The sequence below is a fragment of the Solanum lycopersicum genome, chromosome 1 (genome assembly GCF_036512215.1).
Source record: "Solanum lycopersicum chromosome 1, SLM_r2.1".
Taxonomy (NCBI): Eukaryota; Viridiplantae; Streptophyta; class Magnoliopsida; order Solanales; family Solanaceae; genus Solanum; species Solanum lycopersicum.
In genome coordinates, this window is record NC_090800.1 from 25,568,711 (window position 1) to 25,590,364 (window position 21,654).

Consider the following 21,654-nt stretch of genomic DNA (forward strand, 5'->3'; position numbering starts at 1 on the left):
TTCTCTCATTAAAAGAAAAAAAAGGGTTTCTCTTTCACTTAATTAAACAATTGTGGTCAATATAGCCTTAGGCATTTATAAAACTTTTGAAACTGCATCGTTTGTTCTTCCTTTCTCAAGTTGTGGCCGTCGAACTCTCTAGCCTTCGTGTTGTCGCCATCAGCCATCAGCCATCAGCAATCAGCTGCATCTGTGCTTAGTAAGTATTCTATTTTACTTTAATCTTGGTCTCTTTTCATACATTGCTGGACTTTTCCTTGATCTCTGTTAGTTTCTTTGCATCAAAATACTACATTCTGACTTATGAACAGCTTTGTTAAAAAATTCAATCGAAGTTTGATTTATGTGTGGAGTCATTAGTATTTATCTAATTAATTTGGTTACCTTTGTGTTCTTATACTCATTATTGAATGGAATTTCTCCATTGATTCCCGGCAACTCATATCAGTAATTGAAAAGAGTTTTATCTTTTGGATACACCTTTGGGTTCAAATAATGCATCTAAAGGAAGAATAAACGAGGATTTGTCCTACAAATTACATAAAAGAAAACTTTAAGAAGTAGAAAACCATGAAAAATATGTCTAATATGTTAAGAAAGGACGTGTAATCTATTTCCCGAATACACTTTGACGGAGTAGTACTTAAGTTAAAAAATGGCAGTATAAGTCAGCAGAAGTTTGCTTATACTTTTAAATCCATAAACAATTGATTTTCTTACCGTACATCCTTGTCCATGTGTGAACATGAGGTCGAATCCTTGAAAAAATAGTTTCATCCGTAGTTTGGATTCTCCTTAGTGATATATCTTTGGTATTTTCAAGAGAAAACTATAAGAAGGGCCTTTATTGTCCTGCGAGTTCATTTATTTTGTGTTTGAAGTGGCATCTACCATACTAAGTAAACAAATTTTACGAGTGTCCATAAGAGATAGAAGCAAAGGGTACTGAAAAAGAAGACTAAGATAAGTTGCCCTATATCCATCTTTAGGTAATTTAAGTTATGATATGAGAAACGAGTGAAATGCATGTCTATTTAACTTTGAGATTAAACTTAAACAAAGGATTTTGATAATGATGTGTAGAGAATCTATATGATGGATATAAAGACATATACATGTAGATAAAAGTTTTGGCATTTTCTTATACTGTTTAGATTTATTATCTTTTAAAGAGTCAGGCTTACCAAACATGAAATTAAGTAAAATTTTGGTTATTTAAGTGACCTCTATAGTTGTGTCATTAATGGATAGGCAATTTAGAGACTGAAACTAAGAGGCACTTTTGAACCTTTTCTGTTTAGAATTCAAGTACCACACGATATAAGAGAAGACGATATTGCAAGAAAGATAAAACAGGTACATCGATTAGAATGTGAAAGATAAATAGGCTGTAAAAAACCATGAAATAGACAACAAAAGAGGCCAAATTGTAATATCTTCTTCTGAGTTTCTTTCATTTCCTCCACGCGCTGCTTTTCTCTCTTCTCCATTTCTGATAAACGCATAAGTTTAGCCTTCCTTGTTTTCGGTAGCCGCAACTTCTCCTCCTCTTTTTCTTCCTGAATAGATAAAAAGCACATCAGATAACAGTACATCTTAGTGCATACTCAAATCGTACTTTGTAGAACTTCAACAATAATTATTTTACGAAAAACTTATCACCACCTTTATCAGTAATCTACCAAGGAGATATCAACAATATATGCAGAGAGCTACAAACATAACGATATTTTTGAAATACGGTAATGCTTTGTGAAACCAGTGATTAATTCTTTCAAACCAATTCACAAGTTGCTCACATAAATTCTTCACTTGCAAACTAAAATTGTCAATCCCCAGTAGCCACTGCCTACCTAAATCTACCAGGTTCAGTATCAGTTGCCAACTGAAATTCAATAGCTTCAATAGCAGTTCCCCACCAAAACTTACAAACTTCGGTAGCAGTTCCCCACCAAAATCATCTAGGTTTAGTATCAACTGCCAACCAAAATTTACGAGCTTAGATGGCAATTCCACACCATAATCTACTAGGTTCAATAGTAGTTGCCCGCCAAAATTTAACAGGTTTAGTACCAGTTGCCCTGCAATATCTACCATGTTCAGTACCAGTTGCCTCGTAAAATTTAACAGTTTCAGTATCAGTTGCCCAACAAAATTTATCGAATTCAGTAGCAGTTGCCCAATAAAATTCATCATCACTAACCCTTGTCCACAACAATTTACCAGTTTCAGTAGGGAGTCTTTCAGTTCTATAATTGACTAATGATATTCCACAATTAATTGTATAATTCATTCCCATGTCTATTTGCCTTCAAAACTGTTCAGTTTTGAAATATTGAATTCGGAAGTTAAAAGGACCATAAGTATGTTATTTCATTTTATTTTATTTTGTTAATACAATTCTTTTCAGAGAAATTGATTCATTGAGTCGGGAGTCTGTCAGAAATAATCTCTCTACCTTCACAACGTAGGAATACATACAAACTACTTGAATTTCCACCGGGGAATCTATATGATGGATATAAAGACAGATACATGTAGGTAACAGTTTTGCATTATTTATTAGCTTTTAATAAAGTATTAGGTTTACCAAATACGACATTTAATCAAATTTTAGTTGTACAAGTGACCTTTTTTAAATGTACTATAATTTAATTAAATATCATATAGTTGTCTAGTTGAGGGAGAGGCAATCTTAAGACTGCAACTAACATTAGGGGCATATTTGATCAGATAGATGGAACTATGACATTTTTGAAACATTTCTAATACATTAAGTGCATTTTTGAACCCTTTCCGTTTAGAGATTCTTTATGCTTTACATCAACAAAAACACGAGGAGATGACAACTAAACCTGGAAATAAAACTCTTCTCCACATTTAAATGCAGCTGTTCACATTCAAATCTCTATACACAAAATTTCCTATAATCATTTTCCTGTCATAAAGTTGGTAAGTATTTGTCCTTCATTCGAGAAATAAGCTTGAATTTCTCCTAAGATTCAACTTGCTGTTGTATATCAAATCCTTAAGATCTATGCGGGTGAAATTTCAGCAATGCTTTTTTATAAGCAACGCGAACCTGAAACAAGATCTTACTCTTAAGTACCACTTAACAAAGATGGAAGATGTTTAGAGAGACGGAGTGTAAGCAAACCTCATGAATAGTGCCAGCACCAACACTGATTCCCAATCCGCGTAGCAGTGAAGCCATATCATGGCATGTAGTTTCAAGCATACTGAGTTCCTTTCCTTTATTATTAGCATGACTTCTTTACTATTGTGAGGAAGAGAATGTCAAAAGAGGATAAGGAATGTAACAGGTATATCCTCATTTGTTGCATAGCAGAAATAATGGAGAACATTTGGTGAATTACAACAAAAATATTTAGATTTGATTATGTACCTAGTGAGGTTCCAACCCTAATTGCAATTGGTTGAGGTAAGTCTTAAGGCTCAAGGGCTGGAGACAACCTTTCAAAAACTAAAGACAATAATATGGACTAATCAATACAAATGTGGACTACTAACTACTTTGATATAAATGTCTCATCACTTCACCATGACTAATCAATGCAAATTTGGACTATGACTAACTTTGCTTTAGACATCTATTTGTTTATTGTTGCTACTTGTATTTTTTTTTTACATGGCGTCTTTATCATTGTGTTTATTTTTCGCTTAATGTTAGCATTCTTTACTTGAGCTGAGGGTTTGCCTAAAAGAACCTATATACCTTCACAAGATAGAGGTAAGGCTGCGAACCTACCACCTTTTGTAGACCACACTTGTGGGATTATACTGTTTATGTTTTTGTTTGAAATCCGTTGAAGTTACTTTTCGCTAGTATTCCAGCATGGATGAAATACTTATTGTAATTTTTATTTTATTTGAAAGAATCATGCATGTGCTTCTATTTCAATATTTAATGAATAATTGTTATGTTTGTGCAGTTGATCATGGATAAAAGCTGGATGCATGAACCAAAATTCTCTAAAAGATATTTTGAGGGTGTCCAATCTTTCATGCAACTTGTTCGTTATCACTTTGATAGAAATTCAAAAGTTCGATGCCCATGTCAAGGTTGTTTGAATGTTTTTGTTCAAACACAAGAAGTAGTGTATGACCAGCTATTGATCAAAGGAATTATGGGAAGTTACGTGCAATGGATTTACCACGGGGAACAATCACAAATGAGAGATAACAATAAATCAATTTTTTCTGAAGATGAAAATGAAGTTCATGATAACCATGATGGAATTCACACTATGTTAGAAGAGACCAGTGGTAGATCATTTGTCGAGTTTTCATAGGAGACGACGGGTAATAATGTTTGCGGTAATATGAGTGATAAAGAAGCTAAGAAGTTTGACAAATTGCTGGAAGAAACAGGACGTGAATTATACCCCGGATGTAAGAAATTTTCAACGCTTTCGTTTGTTGTGAAGTTATTACACTTGAAAGTGTACAATCATTGGAGTAATAAATCATTAGATATGTTGTTGGAGTTTCTTAAAGAGGCATTGAATACTAATGAGACACTTCTGAAGTCATATTAGGATGCTAAAAACATGTTGCAGGGTTTAGGATTAGGATATATTTCGATCCATGCCTGCAAAAATGATTGTGTATTGTACTGGGCTGAACATATAGATAGGCAGGAGTGTCCACATTGTGGTACTTCCACGTGGAAATTGATAATGGAAGGAATAAGAAGATTCCCCATGAATTTATGCGGTATTTTCCATTAAAACCTAGTCTTCAAAGATTGTTTATCTCTAGAGAAAACAATTGTGGACATGAAGTGGCATAAAGAAAAACATCTTGATGAGGAAAATGTGTCAAGGCATCCCGCTGATTCTGAAGCATGGAAAGAGTTTGACAAAATCATGAGTGGTTTTCACAAGAACCTAGTAATATTAGACTTGGTCTTGCAACGGGTGGTTTTAGCCCATTCGGTAACATTAGCACATCATATAGCATGTGGTCTGTCATTCTTGCTCCTTATAATCTACCTCCTTGGAAATGTTCTAAGGACCCATTTATGATAATGCCATTGCTTATTCTTGTCCTCAAGCACCAGGAAAGATATTGATGTTTATTTGCGTCCCTTTATTGATGAGATGAAAGAGTTATGGAGTGATGGTGTAGAGACATTTGATGCATCAACTAGAAAGTGCTTTAAGATGCATGCGGCTGTTTTACGGACCATAAATGACTTTCCAGCTTATGGTTTGTTCTTAAATTACTTATTTTCTAAATGGATTACAATTTATACTATTTATGTATCACACTATTAATATAATATAGGAAAGTGCTTCAAGATGCAGTGCAACCATCCTGAAAATAAAACAGAATTTCGGTGCACCCAAGATAGTTACTAACTAACTTTTTCTATGTAAATATAGGGAAGTTCCCTTGCAACTAGCTGTCTATACATCTTCTTAATTGAGAAGTCTTTCAACTCCATATATTTCTCATAAGAAATTCCAGCTGCCTCAAAATATTTTTTACAATTAAAAAACTTCCTTAGTAGCCATGATGTTAGTGGTTGGTCAGTGTCCCATACTAATCGATTCTTGACATAGTAGCTGTGGACCCACCTTACCCATTGTTTGTCGTTTCTGTGACTCAAGTTCCATATCATCTTAGCAATAACAAAATTGGAAGAAAAAATTGTTCTAGTGCTCCACACTTAATAGATTGAACCCACTAGAAACTTTGGGTTTGCATAGTTTTTCTTAATTTATAGTTGATTTATTACTTTTTTCTACCCTTCCAGTCCATAAGAATATCTACTTGTAGAAGTAATTATTTTAAGTATCTTCTTAGGTAGCAAAAAAACATAAAACCAGAAGGTTTGAATTGAAAACAACATCTCCCCCCCCCCCTTATTACATTGAAGTAGTAATAGGCCTGTAGCAGTACTATCCTTGAGGCTTCTAATTCAGTTTTAGGATTTCCTAGGCTGCATAGCAGCAAAGAAGTATTTTGATGTTTGAGTCACTTGTCTTTAGCCAATGCACCCTAGCCTTTTACTTTAAGAAACTCTCTTTAACATGATTTCAATGTTCTAGATGATGTCTTGCCTCTTTCTCTTCATTATATAGATCTTCTGAGTATGTGCATTCTCCTAACTTATCTTGAATCTCCAAAACTTTCTTTACAACACCCCGTAGCAAAAATAGACAAAAAATTAGTTTTTTAGAAAAATCTGCAGGTGCTACCAACGGTGGTATCGACTGATCGTAGCCTGAGCCACGGTGCGTCCTGCACAACCTTCGATGGGATCAGATTCTCACAAAAATTTCAGCCTAGAAAAATTGGTTAAGCCTTGGACAACAAACGGACTTACGGTCCCTAAGTCAAACGAAGGTCCGTAGTTTGTGACCTGTCTATCAAGACTCCCTTCAACCACTCTCTAATAAGAGCTATGGATGACCAGCATGGTTCGTAGGTGGACCTACGGTCTGAAGGTGTGACCGTAGGTGGAAAATTTGCAGCCAGTTAAGGGGAAATGCAGTTGAGTCAACTTAAAATGATTTTAACTCTTAAAAATAATTAATTAGGTCTTCTATGACATACCCACAAATAGATAATTGAATTATATTTCCATATCCACCGACCTTGCTAAAATCAGACCTCCGAGTAAAAAGTAATTCCCATTTTAGTAAAGGCCTATCGAACAGGCCCTCACGATAGACCCAACGACGAGGCATCGGGCGCACGACGGATCGTCAGTCCTGGCCATCGTGAGGCCCGACAGAAACCTTTCGAGGTGTCTTTTTGACCTTTCCCACTCTGTTTAAACCCTAACTTACATCGTTTTGACCCTAAATTATCACATTTTAGTCAGTTTAAGTCTAGAAACATAATTAAAACATATCCAAGTCAAATCATTAAATCAAAACCTAGAAAATTAAAAGCAATAGAGGAGAAAAAAGCTCAAGAACGCCACAAGCTCCAGCACTTTTAGCCCCAAAACATAAGTATTTTTCTATGGATTTCATCACCAGGTATGTGGGATTTCACTAGCGGGTTCCTTTAACCCATCGGGTCCTTACTTTCAGTCAATTCTTGATTCTCTTATCTTGATTAAACCTAGGGTTTCTATAACTTTAATATAACTTTATGAATTTATTAAATATATGTTCCAAATCATATTATAACATTATTACTCAGATTATCGCATAAATTTTAGAACACTAGTTTTGTATTTCTTTAGTTCTAGAATTACACATGCTAGGTCATATATTCCAGACAGTTCAGATATACATGCCTCAGTAAAGAATGCATAATTACCAGATAAGTTGTTGTATTCACAGTTTGCATGTTAAGTTTTGAGCTGTCCAGTATTTACAGAAATTCAGATATAATCAGTTAATTTATTGAATTCATTGGGAGTAGCATAATACCGAGTTGGACTAGGGTTTAGCGTACCCAATTGTCCCAGAACTACAAGCCATGTAGGTTGTAAGTCCCCTCTGTGGGCAATCAGTTTAGTGATCAAACCTGCATACCTTTGGCAGGGTATATTGGGTCCTCTCAATGGGGCGTATACATCAGACTGCACATTTAGCTCATGTGGTTTTATTATCGGTTATTAGTAGCTCCCACAGTTAAGTTAGACTCTCTGCATTGACCATTTATTAGTGTATTTAGTATTCCGTTTCAGCATGTTATTAATTGGTCATTGCATCCATTTAGCTCAGAAATCAGCACATCACGTTAAGATTATTATACTTGTTTTTGTGCTTGTTCACTTATGTTTTATTTCAGCTTTACTCTATCCTAAATGACTTAGTACCTTTCAAGTAGTGACGGATACGTGCACTACATCTTCTCCTAATGTAAGTTAAGATTCTTAGCATCTAGATCACGCATAGATCAGTTATCGATCTCCAACTCAGCAGATTCAGTGGTGAGTCCTCATTTTCCTAAGAACAACAGTCATGAGTTTCATTTCAGCCTTTAGTCATTTAGTTTCAATTTTTGCTAGATTTAGCTGGGCCTTGTCCCAGTATTTCTAGTCTTGTTAAGAGGCTCTTAGTATTGAGTTACTATTTCTTTTGTATTAAACTGATTCTTTTCAAATATCTTAGTTATAGAATATGAGTATTTCCCATCTTTTCATTTTAAGTATGATTTAGCTTCCGCAAAAGCTTATTATCTTTAGTATGCTCATGATCATGCCAGCAGGGTTAGCTTGGGATCACCTGTGGTCCTAGGTTCCCTATCCGTGTCTCGGGGGTTGCTCGGGGCGTGACAAAACTTGGTATCAGAGCACTAGGTTCAAGAGTTGTAAGATATCTTAAAAAGCCGCACTAAGTAGAGTCCTTTTCATGGTGTGAAGTGCACCACATCTAATGAGAGGGAGGCTATGAAGTGTTTTAGAAAAAACTTCACCTTCTTGTTACTATTATCGTACGTAATGTATGATCTAATTCAATTTAACTCGACGTTGAGCTCTTAAGATCATGCCTTCTCGTAGAGCTTAGTCACATAATGCTAACACAATTCCTCTAGTACAAAATAAGGAAGTTCAAATGCAGAATTTCAGAAAGCCAATTCATCCTTTGGCTAGGAGTATGACCAACCAGAACAATCAGCAAGTTCTAGCTCATACTAATATAAATGATAGATCAATGGCAACCAGAGTTTGTGATTTTGTTAGGATGAATCCGTCTATGTTTTTAGGGTCGTATGTTGGTAAGGACCCACAGAAGTTCATTCATGAAGTCGACAAAGTATTTGGTGTGATGTCAATAATTGGTAGTGATAGGTGAGATTGGCATCCTACAAACTCGAGGATGTGACTCACATATGGTTCACTCAGTGGAAAAACAACAGAGATGACTTTGCCTTTTGTAACTCCTTATATAGCAGTCCAATTCAATGTCAGTCCAGAAACTCTCTCAGAATCCTTCTCAGTCTCTACTCCAGTCGGTGACCCAGTTATAGCTAGACGTGTGTACAAAAATTTCCCTGGCATAGTCTCTCAGAAAGTCACCTCAGGAGATCTAGTGGAGTTTGAAATGGTAGACTTCGATGTCATTCTAGGCATGGATTGGTTATACTCATGTTATGCCTTAGTCGATTGTAGAACTAGGATTGTTCGTTTTGAGTTTCCAAATGAACCAATCTTAGAATGAAAGGGTAGTAGCCGAGCGCCTGTGGGTCAATTTATATCTTACCTTTAAGGCCAGAAAGATGATATCTAAGACTTATCTCTATCATCTAGTTTGGGGCAAGGAACTAGCCTTGAAACCCCGTCTTTTGAGTCAGTTGTAGTAGTCTCTAAATTTCCAGAATTATTTCCAAAAGATCTTCTCGGGGTTCCTCCCGAAAGGAAAATCAACCTTGGAATTGATCTCAGCCTATTTCTATTCCTCCTTACAGAATGGCTCCAGCAAAGCTTAAGGAATTAAAAAAGTAATAGAAAGACCTTCTAGATAATGGTTTCATCATACCTAGTATCTCACCATATGGTGCACCAGTATTGTTCGTAAAGAAGAAAGACGGTTCTTTTAGAATGTGCATTGACTATTGACAGTTGAACAAGGTCACAATCAAGAATAAGTATCCCATACCCAAGATTGATGATTTGTTTGACCAATTTCAGGGTGCTAGTCATTTCTCAAAGATAGACGTCAGGTCGGGTTATCATCAGCAGAGTCAGAGATAGTGACATTCCGAAAACAACCTTCAAAATTCGGTATGGTCATTATGAATTTGTAGTTATGTCATTTGGACTAACTAATGCTCCTACAGGTATCCTGGATTTAATGAATAGAGTGTTCAAAAAGTACTTAGACTTGTTTGTTATCGTCTTCATTGATGATATCCTCATTTACTCTAGGAGTGAGGAAGAACATGCAAGTCATGTGAGAGTTGTTCTGCAGACTATCAAAGATCGCCTGTTATTCACTAAGTTTAGTAAATGCGAGTTTTGGTTGCAATTCGTTGCTTTCCTTAATAATATTTTATCTAGCGAAGGGATCCGCATAGATTCACAAAAGATAGAAGCAGTGCAACAATGGCCTAGCCCTACCTCTGCTAAAGATATCAGAAGTTTCTTAGGTGTAGCAGGTTATTATAGAAGGTTCGAGAAAGGATTTTCATCCATAGCCTCACCATTGACTAGGTTGACTCAAAAAATGGTCAAGTTCAAATAGTCAGATGATTGTGAGAAAAAGCTTCGCAAAATTGAAAGCTAGATTGACTACAACTCCTGTCTTGACTCTACCAGAGGGTTCAAATGGTTATTTGATCTATTGCAATGCATCCAGAGTTGGCTTGGTTGTGTGTTGATGCAAAGCGATAAGGTTATATCTTATGCCTCTAGAAAGCTTAATGTGCATGAGAAGAACTATCCAACTCATGAGCTCGAGCTTGCAGCAGTGGTGTTTGCACTCAAGATATGGAGACACTACTTGTATGGTGTGCATGTAGATGTGTTCACCGATCATAAGAGCCTTCAGTATGTGTACACCCATAAAGAGTTGAATCCTCGCCAAAGGATATGACTTGAGTTCCTTAAGAACTATGATATGAGTGTGCATTATGATCCTCGAAAGGCATATGTAGCGGCCGATGCTCTTAGTATATTATCTATCAGTAGTGAAGCCCTTGTTGAGGAAAAACAAGGATCTAGTGATGGATGTTCACAATCTTGCTCGCTTGGAATTTCATCTTATGAGCATATCAGAATGCGGCAGAATCGTCTTTGGTAGTGGAGGTTAAGGAAAAGCAAGAGAGTAATCCGATCTTGCTTGAACTAAAGGGTGCTGTCAACAATCAGAGAGTGGAGGTTTTCTCCCAAGGGGGAGATGGTGTACTTCGCTACACAGGTAGATTGTGTGTTCCTGATGTGGGAGAGTTGAGGCAGCATATTCTTGCAGAAGCTCATAACTCCAGGTATTTTATTCATCCAAGTGCCACTAAGATGTACCGCGATCTGCGGGAAGTCTATTGGTGGAATGACATGAAGAGGGATATACCATACTTTGTGAGTAAGTGCCAGCAAGTTAAGGTAGAACATCAGAAACCAGGAGGTATGACTCAAGAGATCAATATTCCTACGTGGAAGTTGGATGTGATCAATTGGATATCATCACAGGGTTACCTCGTACTCGTAGACAACATGACTCAATTTGGGTGATAGTTGATAGGATGACTAAGTCTTATCGCTTTTTGGCGGTGAAGACTACATATTCGGCAAAGGACTATGCCAAGCTTTACCTTACTGAAATTCTGAGGTTGCATGGGGTTCCTTTGTCTATCATCTCAGATAGAGGTCCTTAGTTTACCTCTCAATTCTGGAAGTCATTTCAAAAAGGTCTTGGTACTCAATTAACCTTTGTACAACATTTCATCCGCAAACAGATGGGAAGGCTGAACGTACCATTCAGACCTTAGAGGATATGTTGAGAGGTTGTGTGATCGATTTCAAAGGTAGTTGGGATGATCACCTTCCTCTTATTGAGTTTGCCTACAATAATAGCTACCATTCCACCATTCATACGACCCTTTATGAGGATTTATATGGGCGTAGATGTAGATCTCCTGTTGGTTTGTTTGAAGTAGGTGAAACAACTTTGATAGGGCCAGATTCAATCCTTTATGGTATGGAGAAAGTGCAACTCATTAGAGATGGACTTAAAACAGCCCAAAGTCGTTAGAAATCTTTAGCAGATGTAAGGAGAAGGGAACTAGAGTTCCAAGTTGATGATTGAGTTTTTCTGAAAGTCTCACCTTTAAAAGGGGTGATGAGATTTGGAAAGAAAGGAAAGCTCAGTCCTAGATATGTAGGCCCTTACAAGATCTTGAAAAGGATTTGCAAGGTGGCATATGAGTTAGAGTTGCCAGCAAAATTAGCAGCAGCGCATTCGGTTTTCCACCTCTCACTCTTGAAGATGTGCGTGGGTGACCCAGCCTCTATAGTGCCATTAGAGAGTGTGGCAGTGAAAGATAGTCTTTCTTATGAGGATGTACTAGTAGAGATTCTTGACCGTCAGGCTAGAAGGTTGAGAAACAAAGAAGTCGCTTCAATTAAGGTTTTGTGGAGGAGACAGTCCGTAGATGGAGCTATTTGGGAAGAAGAAGCAGCCATGAAAGCCAAGTATCCTTACCTTTTTTCTTCCGATTCCACTCCAGCTTGAGGTAATAGTTCCTCTTCAGTTTTACAGTCATTCATGCGTAAATTCAATTTTAGAATCATGTTCCCTTAGTTTGTACTTTCATTTTTAGCTTAATTGCATGTACTCAGAACCCACTTCTCACTGTTTAGTAGTACGATTTGCATCTCTCTCCCTCTTTTCAGCTAGTTTAGTCTTCATTCTAGGATGAATGTTCCTAAAAGCGAGATAATGTAACACCCCATAGCCAAAACAAACCAAAAAATAGTTTTTCAGAAAAATCCGCAGGTGTTAACTACAGTGGCATCGACGGACCGTAGCCTAAACCACGATCCGTCCTGCACAACCGTTGATGGGATCAGAAATTTCCATAATTTAAGCCTAGAAAAATTGGTTATGTCTTGGACGACAGACGAACTTACGACCCGTAGGTCAAACAACGGTCCGCAGTCCGTGACAGTTGATCAAGACTCCCTTCAACCACTCTCTAACCAGAGGATGACCAACATGGTTCGTAGATGGACCTACGGTCCGAAGGTCTGACCGTAGGTGGAAAATTTGCAGCCAGTTAAGGGGAAATGCAGTTGGGTCAACTTAAAATGATCATAAATATTAGCAAAAAGTAAATTAGGTCTTCTATAACCTACCCACAGATAGATAATTGAATTATATTTCCATAGTGACCGACCTTGCTAAAATCAGACATCCGAGTAAAAAGTTATTCCCATTTTAGTAAAGTCCTGTCGAACAGGACCTCACGACGAACCCAACGACAAGGCGTCGGGCACACGACGGACCGTCAGTCTTGGCCGTTGTGAGGCCTGACATCAACTTTCCCAGGGGTCTTTTTAACATTTCCCACCCCATTTAAACCCTATGTTACGTCGTTTTGACCCTAAATCATCAGATTTTAGTCAGTTTAAGCCTAGAAACATAATTAAAATATATCCAAGTCAAATTATTAAATCAATACCTAGAAAACTAGAAGCAAGAGAGGAGAAAAAAGCTCAAGAACCCTAGTTCAAGAACACCACAAGCTCTAGCAGTTCCAGCCCCGAAACTTAAGTATTTTTCGTGGATTTCATCACCAGGTATGTCGGATTTCACTAGTAGGTTGGTTTAACCCATTGGGTCCTTAGTTTAAGTCAGTCCTTGATTCTCTTATCATGATTAAACCTATGGTTTCTAGAACTTTGATATAACTTCATGAATTTATTGAATATATGTTCCAAATCATATTATTGTATTTTTTTAGTTCTTGAATTGCACATGCTAGGTCATATATTTCAGATACTTCAGATATACATGCCTCAGTTATAAATGCATAATTACCAGATTATTTGTTGCATTCTCAGTTTGCATGTTCATTTTTAAGTTATCTTGTATTTACCGAAATATAGATATAATCAGTTAATTTACAGAATTCATTGAGAGTAGCATAATACCGAGTTGGACTAAGGTTTAGCGTACCCAATAGTCCCAGAACTACTACCCACGTAGGTTGTAAGTTCCCTCTGTGGGCAATCAGTTTAGTGATCACGCTAGAATGCCTTTATACCTTTGGCAAGATATATCGGGTCCTCTCGATGAGGCGTATACATCACACTCCACATTTAGCTCATGTGGTTTTATTATCGGTTATTAGTAGCTCCCACAGTTCAGTTAGACTCTCTGGATTGACCATTTATCAGTATATTTAGTATTAAGTTTCAGCATGTTATTGATTGGTCATTGCATCCAATTAGCTTAGAAATCAGCACATCATGTTCAGATTATTATACTTGTTTTTGTGCTTGTTCAGTTATGTTTTATTTCGTCTTTACTCTATCCTAAATGGCTCAGTACCTTTCAAGTAGTGACACATACGTGCGCTACATCTTCTCGTGATGTAGGTGCAGGTTCTCAGCATCCAGATCACACATAGATCGATTCCCGATATCCAGTTCAACAGATTCAGTGTTGAGTCCTCATTCTCTGAGGACAACATTCATGTGTTTCATTTCAGCTGTTAGTCATTTAGTTTCAGTTTTTGGTAGATTTAGCTAGGGCTTGTCCCAGTATTTCTATTCTAGTTCAGAGACTATTTTCAGACATAGTTAGATTCAATTTAGTATTGAGTTTATATTTCTTTTGTATTGAACTCATTGTTTTAAAATATCTCAGTTATAGAATATGGGTATTACCCATCTTTTCATTTTAAGTTTGATTTATCTTCCGCAAAAGTTTATTATCTTTAGTATGCTCATGATTATGCCAGCAGGGTTAGCTTGGGATCACTTGTGGTCCTAGGTTCTTTGTCCGCGTCTCGGGGGTATCTCGAGGCGTGATATTCTTCCTCGCAGCCAGAATTTTATGGCCAGTATTTGGAAAGTCTCTACAATTGAACTTTCTTAGTGTCATTTTGACATTTTTAACTTTCTCCAAATCAGTCCCAGAGAATGGTCCCACACAGTTCCAGACACACTCAACTATTTCCTTGAAATCTGGATGATCCGCTAGGTTGTTTATAAACTTAAAAGGTCTCGTCAACATGGGACCAATATATCTCGTTTTTATTGCAAGAGAGGTATGGTCAGAGAATTGAGACTAGTAGGGGTCCTTTACGAGCTTTTAGTTTCTCCCATATATTTTTCATTTTATTTGTAGTTTTGTTTACTTTCCAACTTTCTTGTATAATATCCACAGTGGATATATTTTTGACCTAGGCATAGAAAAATCTGAAAGAGACTTTACTTTTTGAGTTGTCATTGTGTGTTTTCAACTGAGCATCATAAGCTCCACAAAGTAGTCAAGGTTTCTAGATCCCTTGAGCTAATAGTTGTAGTTCATCCCACGAAGATTTCCTTTGTTCTTAAGTGTTGAATTCATATGAAATTGTGAATAAACATTCCTTATTATTTGTTTCATGTATGTAGCAACAGATGTGTTCTTTATGATCTAGAGTTATTTTGACATGGGACTTGCTGTCCGATATAGTCAAGAATCTTGCCTACTATCATACTAAAGGCGTTTTCTCTGTAAATGTTCAATTAAATGTGACTGCTTTTCACGATTCTATCTGAATATTAAATCCATCATTTGTTATTCTGCATGTGATATGCCATAGTGAAGGTTATAAACTGAACATATTTTTTTAATGTATTAGGTAATCTCTCTGCATGGAGCACAAAGGGATACATGGCATGTCCTACTTGCAATAAGGATGCATCTTCACAAAAGATAAGAAGTAAAATTTGTTACATGGGTCATAATCGGTATCTTGACCTTGGTCACTCATGGAGACGAAGCAAGAAATTCGATGGTAAGAAAGAAACTAGATTGAACCCACAAGAACTCTCAGGTGATGATGTCTTAGAACAATTAAATTTGCTAAGTACATTTAGAGCTGGAAAACACTCTAGTAATAAGAAAAAGAAACGCCGTCCTAAGGAGTTGAATTGGGTGAGGAGAAGTATTTTATTTGAGTTACCATACTGGAAGAGCTTGATGTTGCGGCATAATTTAGATGTCATGCACATAGAAAAAATATATGTGAGTATTTTGGGGACATTATTGAATATAGACGGGAAAACAAAGGACACATATAAAGCATGACAAGATCTTAAGGATATGAACATTAGAAAAGAACTATGGTTGCATCATGATGGTTCCAGTTGTACAATGCCAACACCTCTTTATGCTATGTCAAAAAAGAGAAAACAAAGTTTTGGTCATTTTTAAAATTGGTCAAATTTCTTGATGGCGATGCTTCAAATAGCTCAGGGTGTGTAAGTGTGGATGATGGTAAGATAGCTAGACTCAAAAGTTATGACTATCATGTTTTGTTACAACGAGTGTTGCTTATTGCTCTTATTGAATTTGTAAATAAAGATGTTTCTTTAGAATTAATTGAGGTCATTTCTTCAAACGATTATGTTGTAAGACATTGAGAAGAGATGACTTAGAAAAACATGAAAAAGGACATAATTAGTATACTCTCTAAGCTTGAGATGATTTTTCCACCAGCTTTTTTTGATGTTATGGTACATTTGGCTGTTATTTACCTTGAGAGTCTATGTATGGGGACCAATACAATATCGTTGGATGTACAAAATTGAGAGGTTCTTGTGCAAGCTTAAGTTTTATGTACGAAACAAGGCACGTCCAAAAGGTTGTATTGTAGAAGGCTATATTATCGATGCATGCTTGACATTTTTCTCTATGTATCTTACTGACTTCGAGACTAGATTTAATCATGAACATCGAAATGATGATGGATCTAGAAGCAAAGGTGAAGATGTTGTAGACGTATTTTCAAATAGTTCTAGACCATATAGAGATGGGGTCTCTTTTAAACCATTAGGTAAACATCTTATCATAATATCTCATAGGTGATGATTTTAAGTGGGAACTACCCTTTCACTTTAGAATGGATCCTAGTCACCCACATCACAACAACACAATTTTTATGATGTCATATCAAAGAACGATTTTGATACGGATCGGTGTTATGTACTTAATAATTGCGAAGAAACAGAACCTTTTCTTCGTTAAGTAATATTTATGTATATGTATGTTGATATTTTATTATTTTAAATTATTTTTAAATAATTTAGTTATTCCATGCAGAGAACATAAAGAAGAATTGTTGAAACAAGTTTTGAATGTAGACGATAAACACCGAGAACAATTTCCTTTATGGTCCAAGAGAAAAGTAAGTGATTTTAAGATAATAATCGTGTTATTGTTTTTTTATTTTATTTTTCATTACTAATAAATGTTGTAATTTTTTGTTGTAGATTGTGCAATTATATGACAAGGAAAATTCAATATCTATTAAGAAATTATATCCTTTGGCTATAGGACCTGATGTGCGTGCAAGAACATATACTGGTTGTATTGTAAATGGTATCAGGTTTCATGTTCAACAATACGATAAATTGCGTAAAAGTCAAAATTGTGGTATAGTTTTTGGAGGCTACAATGAAAATGAGGTGATTGATTTTTATGGTATTATAGTTGACATCCTTGAGTTAGAGTATGTTGAGAACAATCGAGTTCTCCTATTTAAGTGCAAGTGGTTTGATCTTTGCAAGAAAACAAGGATGCAAAAAGATAATAATTTTACGAGCATTGGTGTTAAAAGATTTTTGTATGAACATGATTCTTTTGTACTAGCTACTCGAGCTAAACAAGTATTTAATATTGGTTATCCCAAATAAGGGGAAAGCTAGCGAATTGTGCTCAACTTTCAAGATAGACATTTATATGATGTGCATGAAAAGGAAAATTCAGAGGCAAAAATTGACGAGTTTCATGTTACAAATGCTGAAGTGTATTAAGATATTTCACTTGAAAAAAATTCAATATCGATGATAGAGTGGATATATTTAGTGAACTACTTAGAGATGATGTTGATTCGATTATCTTAGATGCAAATGTAATTTAATTGGAGGTTTAAATAGAACAAGAAGTTGAAATCACCATGAAGATGATTCTGACCAAGATGATGAAACTATGATAGAGTACATCAGTGATCACGAGGAGTATGAAGGTAATAATAGTACTGATGATGATGAAGTTGATAGAAAATGTGATGGTGGCGACATTATTTGTGATGTAATCGCATAATAGTAAGTTCAATTACTTAATAATAGTTTTTCTAAATTATACATATCTTATTTGAATACTGTCGTGCCATTATCACTATACCAAAAATAATTTTAGTGATATTTTTATCACGTACTTTCACCATATAAAAGTCAAGAAGCCTACAAATAACTTAAATGTCATTATTTTACTCCTTCCATGTTTTTTTCATTCCCTACTATTCTATTAGGTCGCCAAAAATAACATTATGTTTTTTTTTTCTGAAATTAGTTTTTTACTTTTAAAGAAAACCTCGCTATCAATTTCAGATTTTTCTCTTTCCGTGTAGGGATCTTTATGGACTAAATGAAGACAAAGAAGAACAAAATTGCAGGTTTGCCTTATAAAGTTAACAACTCTAATATTATAACCTTGTTTAAATTTATTTGAATATGCTTAAATTTTTGTTTGAGGCCTGCAAATGAATAAGCATGTCACCTTTTCTGCATACATTGCATCCTCATTGTAAACTTATTTTGATGAATCAATAATTTGTTGTTGTTCTATCCACTATTATGTCCAACAAATGTTTTTTCATAGACAAGGTAGTGCAATGGAAACAACCTCATTTGAATCATACAACTCAGTATCAAACCACTTATGTAAGTCATTTTTAAATTTCTTAGAAATTGTGAGATCCCTAAAATAAACATGTACAAATGGTTAAGAGGGTTGTACAAAAAGGTAAGGTGAACACTTGAGTGTCCTAGAATCCTAACAAACTAGCATTTTGTGGGTGATAAAGTGAAGTTACTCCCTCATATTATCATAATTGGAAACAACTCCTCTCAAATATTTATAGTAGGAACAAATTTCTATTGAACCATATCCTTTGAGCCTTCCACTTGGGTTTTTATCTTGTCCCCTTTTTTGGACATCCTGTTCTCAAATCTCGTTAGGTGTAAAAGGGAAGAATGCACTTAGGTGCTGAAATTTCTTATGTCGAATAGTCATTAGATTGGGAAGCGTCAGTGTCTTCCTTGTAAAACATTTCATCAAATACCTTGCGCTTATCAGTATCACATTTGTATTTTGATTGCTTAGCGAGGTTTCAAGAAAGAAATGTCTCTTGGTAGACATACAACAAGTAATCATTGTGACTGAGTACCAAAGTTATTTTGAGGCTATGCTATTGGTCATGGGTGAGTCAGTTGTACTTTCGTCAAGTCATTTATTTGTTCAACCACATAGAAGCAATACATCCACTTTACATCTGCGGTCTACCACAATCTTACGGTGAGTGGTCGTATTGCTTCTATGTGGATAAACAAATGCAAGGCATACATATAGTACAACAGGCTCACCGAGTACAAGGAGGCTTTAGAAGGCTTGAATCCCGATAAATGGTTTATGCTATTAAGGGTAATAATAATCTCAAGATCTTGGAAGATTTGAGAGGCCTTGGTTGTGGAGCTGTTTAGGTTAGTGAAAATGAGTTCAGATTGGCACTTCGTGTGGGATTTGATTCTACCAAGTGTAGTTTTAATGGAAATGAATGTTATTAGTGGACCTAGTGCTACCCAAGAATGTGTGCTTTTGAACATTGACCACGAATTTGACTTGGATAACATTATTGTAGCTGCAATGCTTGTTGGGAAAATGAATCATGGTCTAAAATCCGGCGTATATACACATTTAAAGACAATTTGAGATCCTCTAATGGTTTGTAAAATTGTTGTTTCTTTTAATCATTGTAATATGATAAGATGTGGAATTCAGAAATTTCCTTCGTAGTTTCGTTCCTGTAAATGTTGATATTAGTTATTTGAATTGTTCAACTAATAAATTTCCCTTTAAAAATTAAATAAAATTGATATGACGGTATTTATTTCATTACCAAATTATTGATTGGTTTCTTCTTTCATGAAAGGTTATTGTTATCATTTTCGAAAAAAAGACATTTATTACATGATATTTTCTGACAATTATACTAACATGTTTAACTTTTACCCATTAAAAATTTGTATATTTAAGTGTTATTTTTCATTGAGTAAGTGACTCACTCTTCTGTTTTTTTTTCTTACTGATGCAGGTGACATTTTGATGCTTTCTTTAGCTAGAATGCATGAGTTGAGAAATGCACGTGTACAAGCATTGCTTTTTGTCGGCAATAAGTTATTTATTTGTTATTGTGCTTTTATTTAAACTTTTTTGAACTGTTCATCAGTCAATTCACTAGAGTTATGAGTATTCTTTCATTATTAGTGATTTGTAATAGACTTTTTTTTGTTTTTGGAGATGGATATAGTATTATTATAATACTAATAGATTGTTGATGAATATTATGGTTTGTTTTGAAGATATTGGTTTAATAATGTATTGAATTTTAAACAGGGATATTTTTATATAGGCCCAAAAAACATATGAAATTCTGCCCAATTTTATGTAAATTTTCATTAATGTAGCTAGTGAACTCATATCATTCAAGGACACAAGAAAATTATACATGTGTAGTAATTTTACTGAAATTATTTTAAGTTTCTTATGATTAAATAAGATATCATGACGATATGATCATGTAGTTAAAATAGATGATAGAACGGTTGGAGTGAATACTTTTTTTGAAATTGTTTGTAAGAGTAGTGATGCTAATTTATGACGATAATTGGGTTGTTAAAATATGTTGACTTTTATTTTTTTAATATATATATATATATATATATATATATTACTAAACAAATGCCACAAATTGATTCCGAGAGTATACAAACAATCATATATTTGAAAATTTGAAGAGACTTAATAGTTTTGGAGGTTTGTTTAAAAAATTCTTTATATAGTGTTGTTAAAATATTTTGACTTTATCTTTATTGTATTATTGTTTTTATCTCGTCTGCAACATTATATTGTCTAATAATTTAGAACAAAAAATTATATTTGTGTGGTGTATAATATATAATCGTTTTCTATTTTTTTTGTTAGTTTAAATTGTTTTTAAAATTAATTATTTTGTAATTTAGAATTATTATATCTTTTTCTGTATCCAATAATTGCACTACTCAAGTACTAAATTTAGGTTGTAGTTATTTGAAAATACATTTATTTTGTGATAAAATTTCTTTGTAACTAAATAGAAAGTTGAATAGAGACACAATTGTACAATTGTCACTAATTGTTCGACCAATTAGTGATGAAAATCAAGGTTACAATTGATTGATAAAAATTTGCGGCTAAAAAGTTTCCTATGTTTAGCTACAATCTCTAATTTGTCTCTAATGTATCAACATATTTTTTTCAACAAAGTTATTCATATCCTAAAATTTACTAATTTAAGGAGAAAAAATGGTTTGTCGCTAACATATCAATATATGTTTTGCGACAAAAAAAAGACTATATAAAAATTATTTAATTATAAGACAAAAAATGAGTTGTCACTAATGTATCATTATATGTCTAAAAAATTTTTAACTAATTTTAGGACAAAACAATAATTTGTCACTAATACAAAAATATACCTTTTGCCAGAAAAATATTTCGTATCCAAAATTTAACTAATTTAGAGACAAAAATTAATTTGTCGCTAATTGGGAATATCATTAGTGACAAAATATCATGTCATTAATAATTTCAAATTCATGGTTAATAGCCATTATTAAATGGCGCCAATCCAATATTAGGTGAAAAACTTAAGTGGACAAAATTTTGCTAAGAAATTTATGTTTTGTCACAAAAAATATGTGACACATATATTTAAGCACAAAATGTATTTTTTGTCACTAAAAGCAAACAAATAGTGACGAATTTTGTGTCGTAGCTAATAATTTCATAGCTATATATCATATTTGTTGTAGTGGGTATGGTTAAAAGAGAAGGTAAATCAAGAAGTCCAAATTAAGGAAAAGGGAACCTCTCCATACAAAAAGGATAAAAAGAAGAAAAGAATTAAACC

The 21,654-nt window shown here is 34.7% G+C and overlaps 1 long non-coding RNA gene across 3 annotated transcripts; it reads left to right on the forward strand.

Moving 5' to 3' along the window:
• Positions 1-21: 21 nt before the first annotated feature.
• Positions 22-20,098, forward strand: LOC104646052 (uncharacterized). 3 transcript variants are annotated; one of them, XR_011220835.1, is made up of 7 exons: positions 22-199; positions 3,954-12,162; positions 15,283-15,438; positions 16,746-16,830; positions 16,916-17,749; positions 18,055-18,099; positions 19,798-20,098. It is a non-coding gene; the product is annotated as an uncharacterized lncRNA (long non-coding RNA). The 3 variants fall into 3 exon arrangements; XR_003246062.2 differs by having other exon boundaries at positions 41-199; positions 3,954-5,232; XR_002027928.3 differs by having other exon boundaries at positions 41-199; positions 3,954-4,413.
• Positions 20,099-21,654: the final 1,556 nt, after the last annotated feature.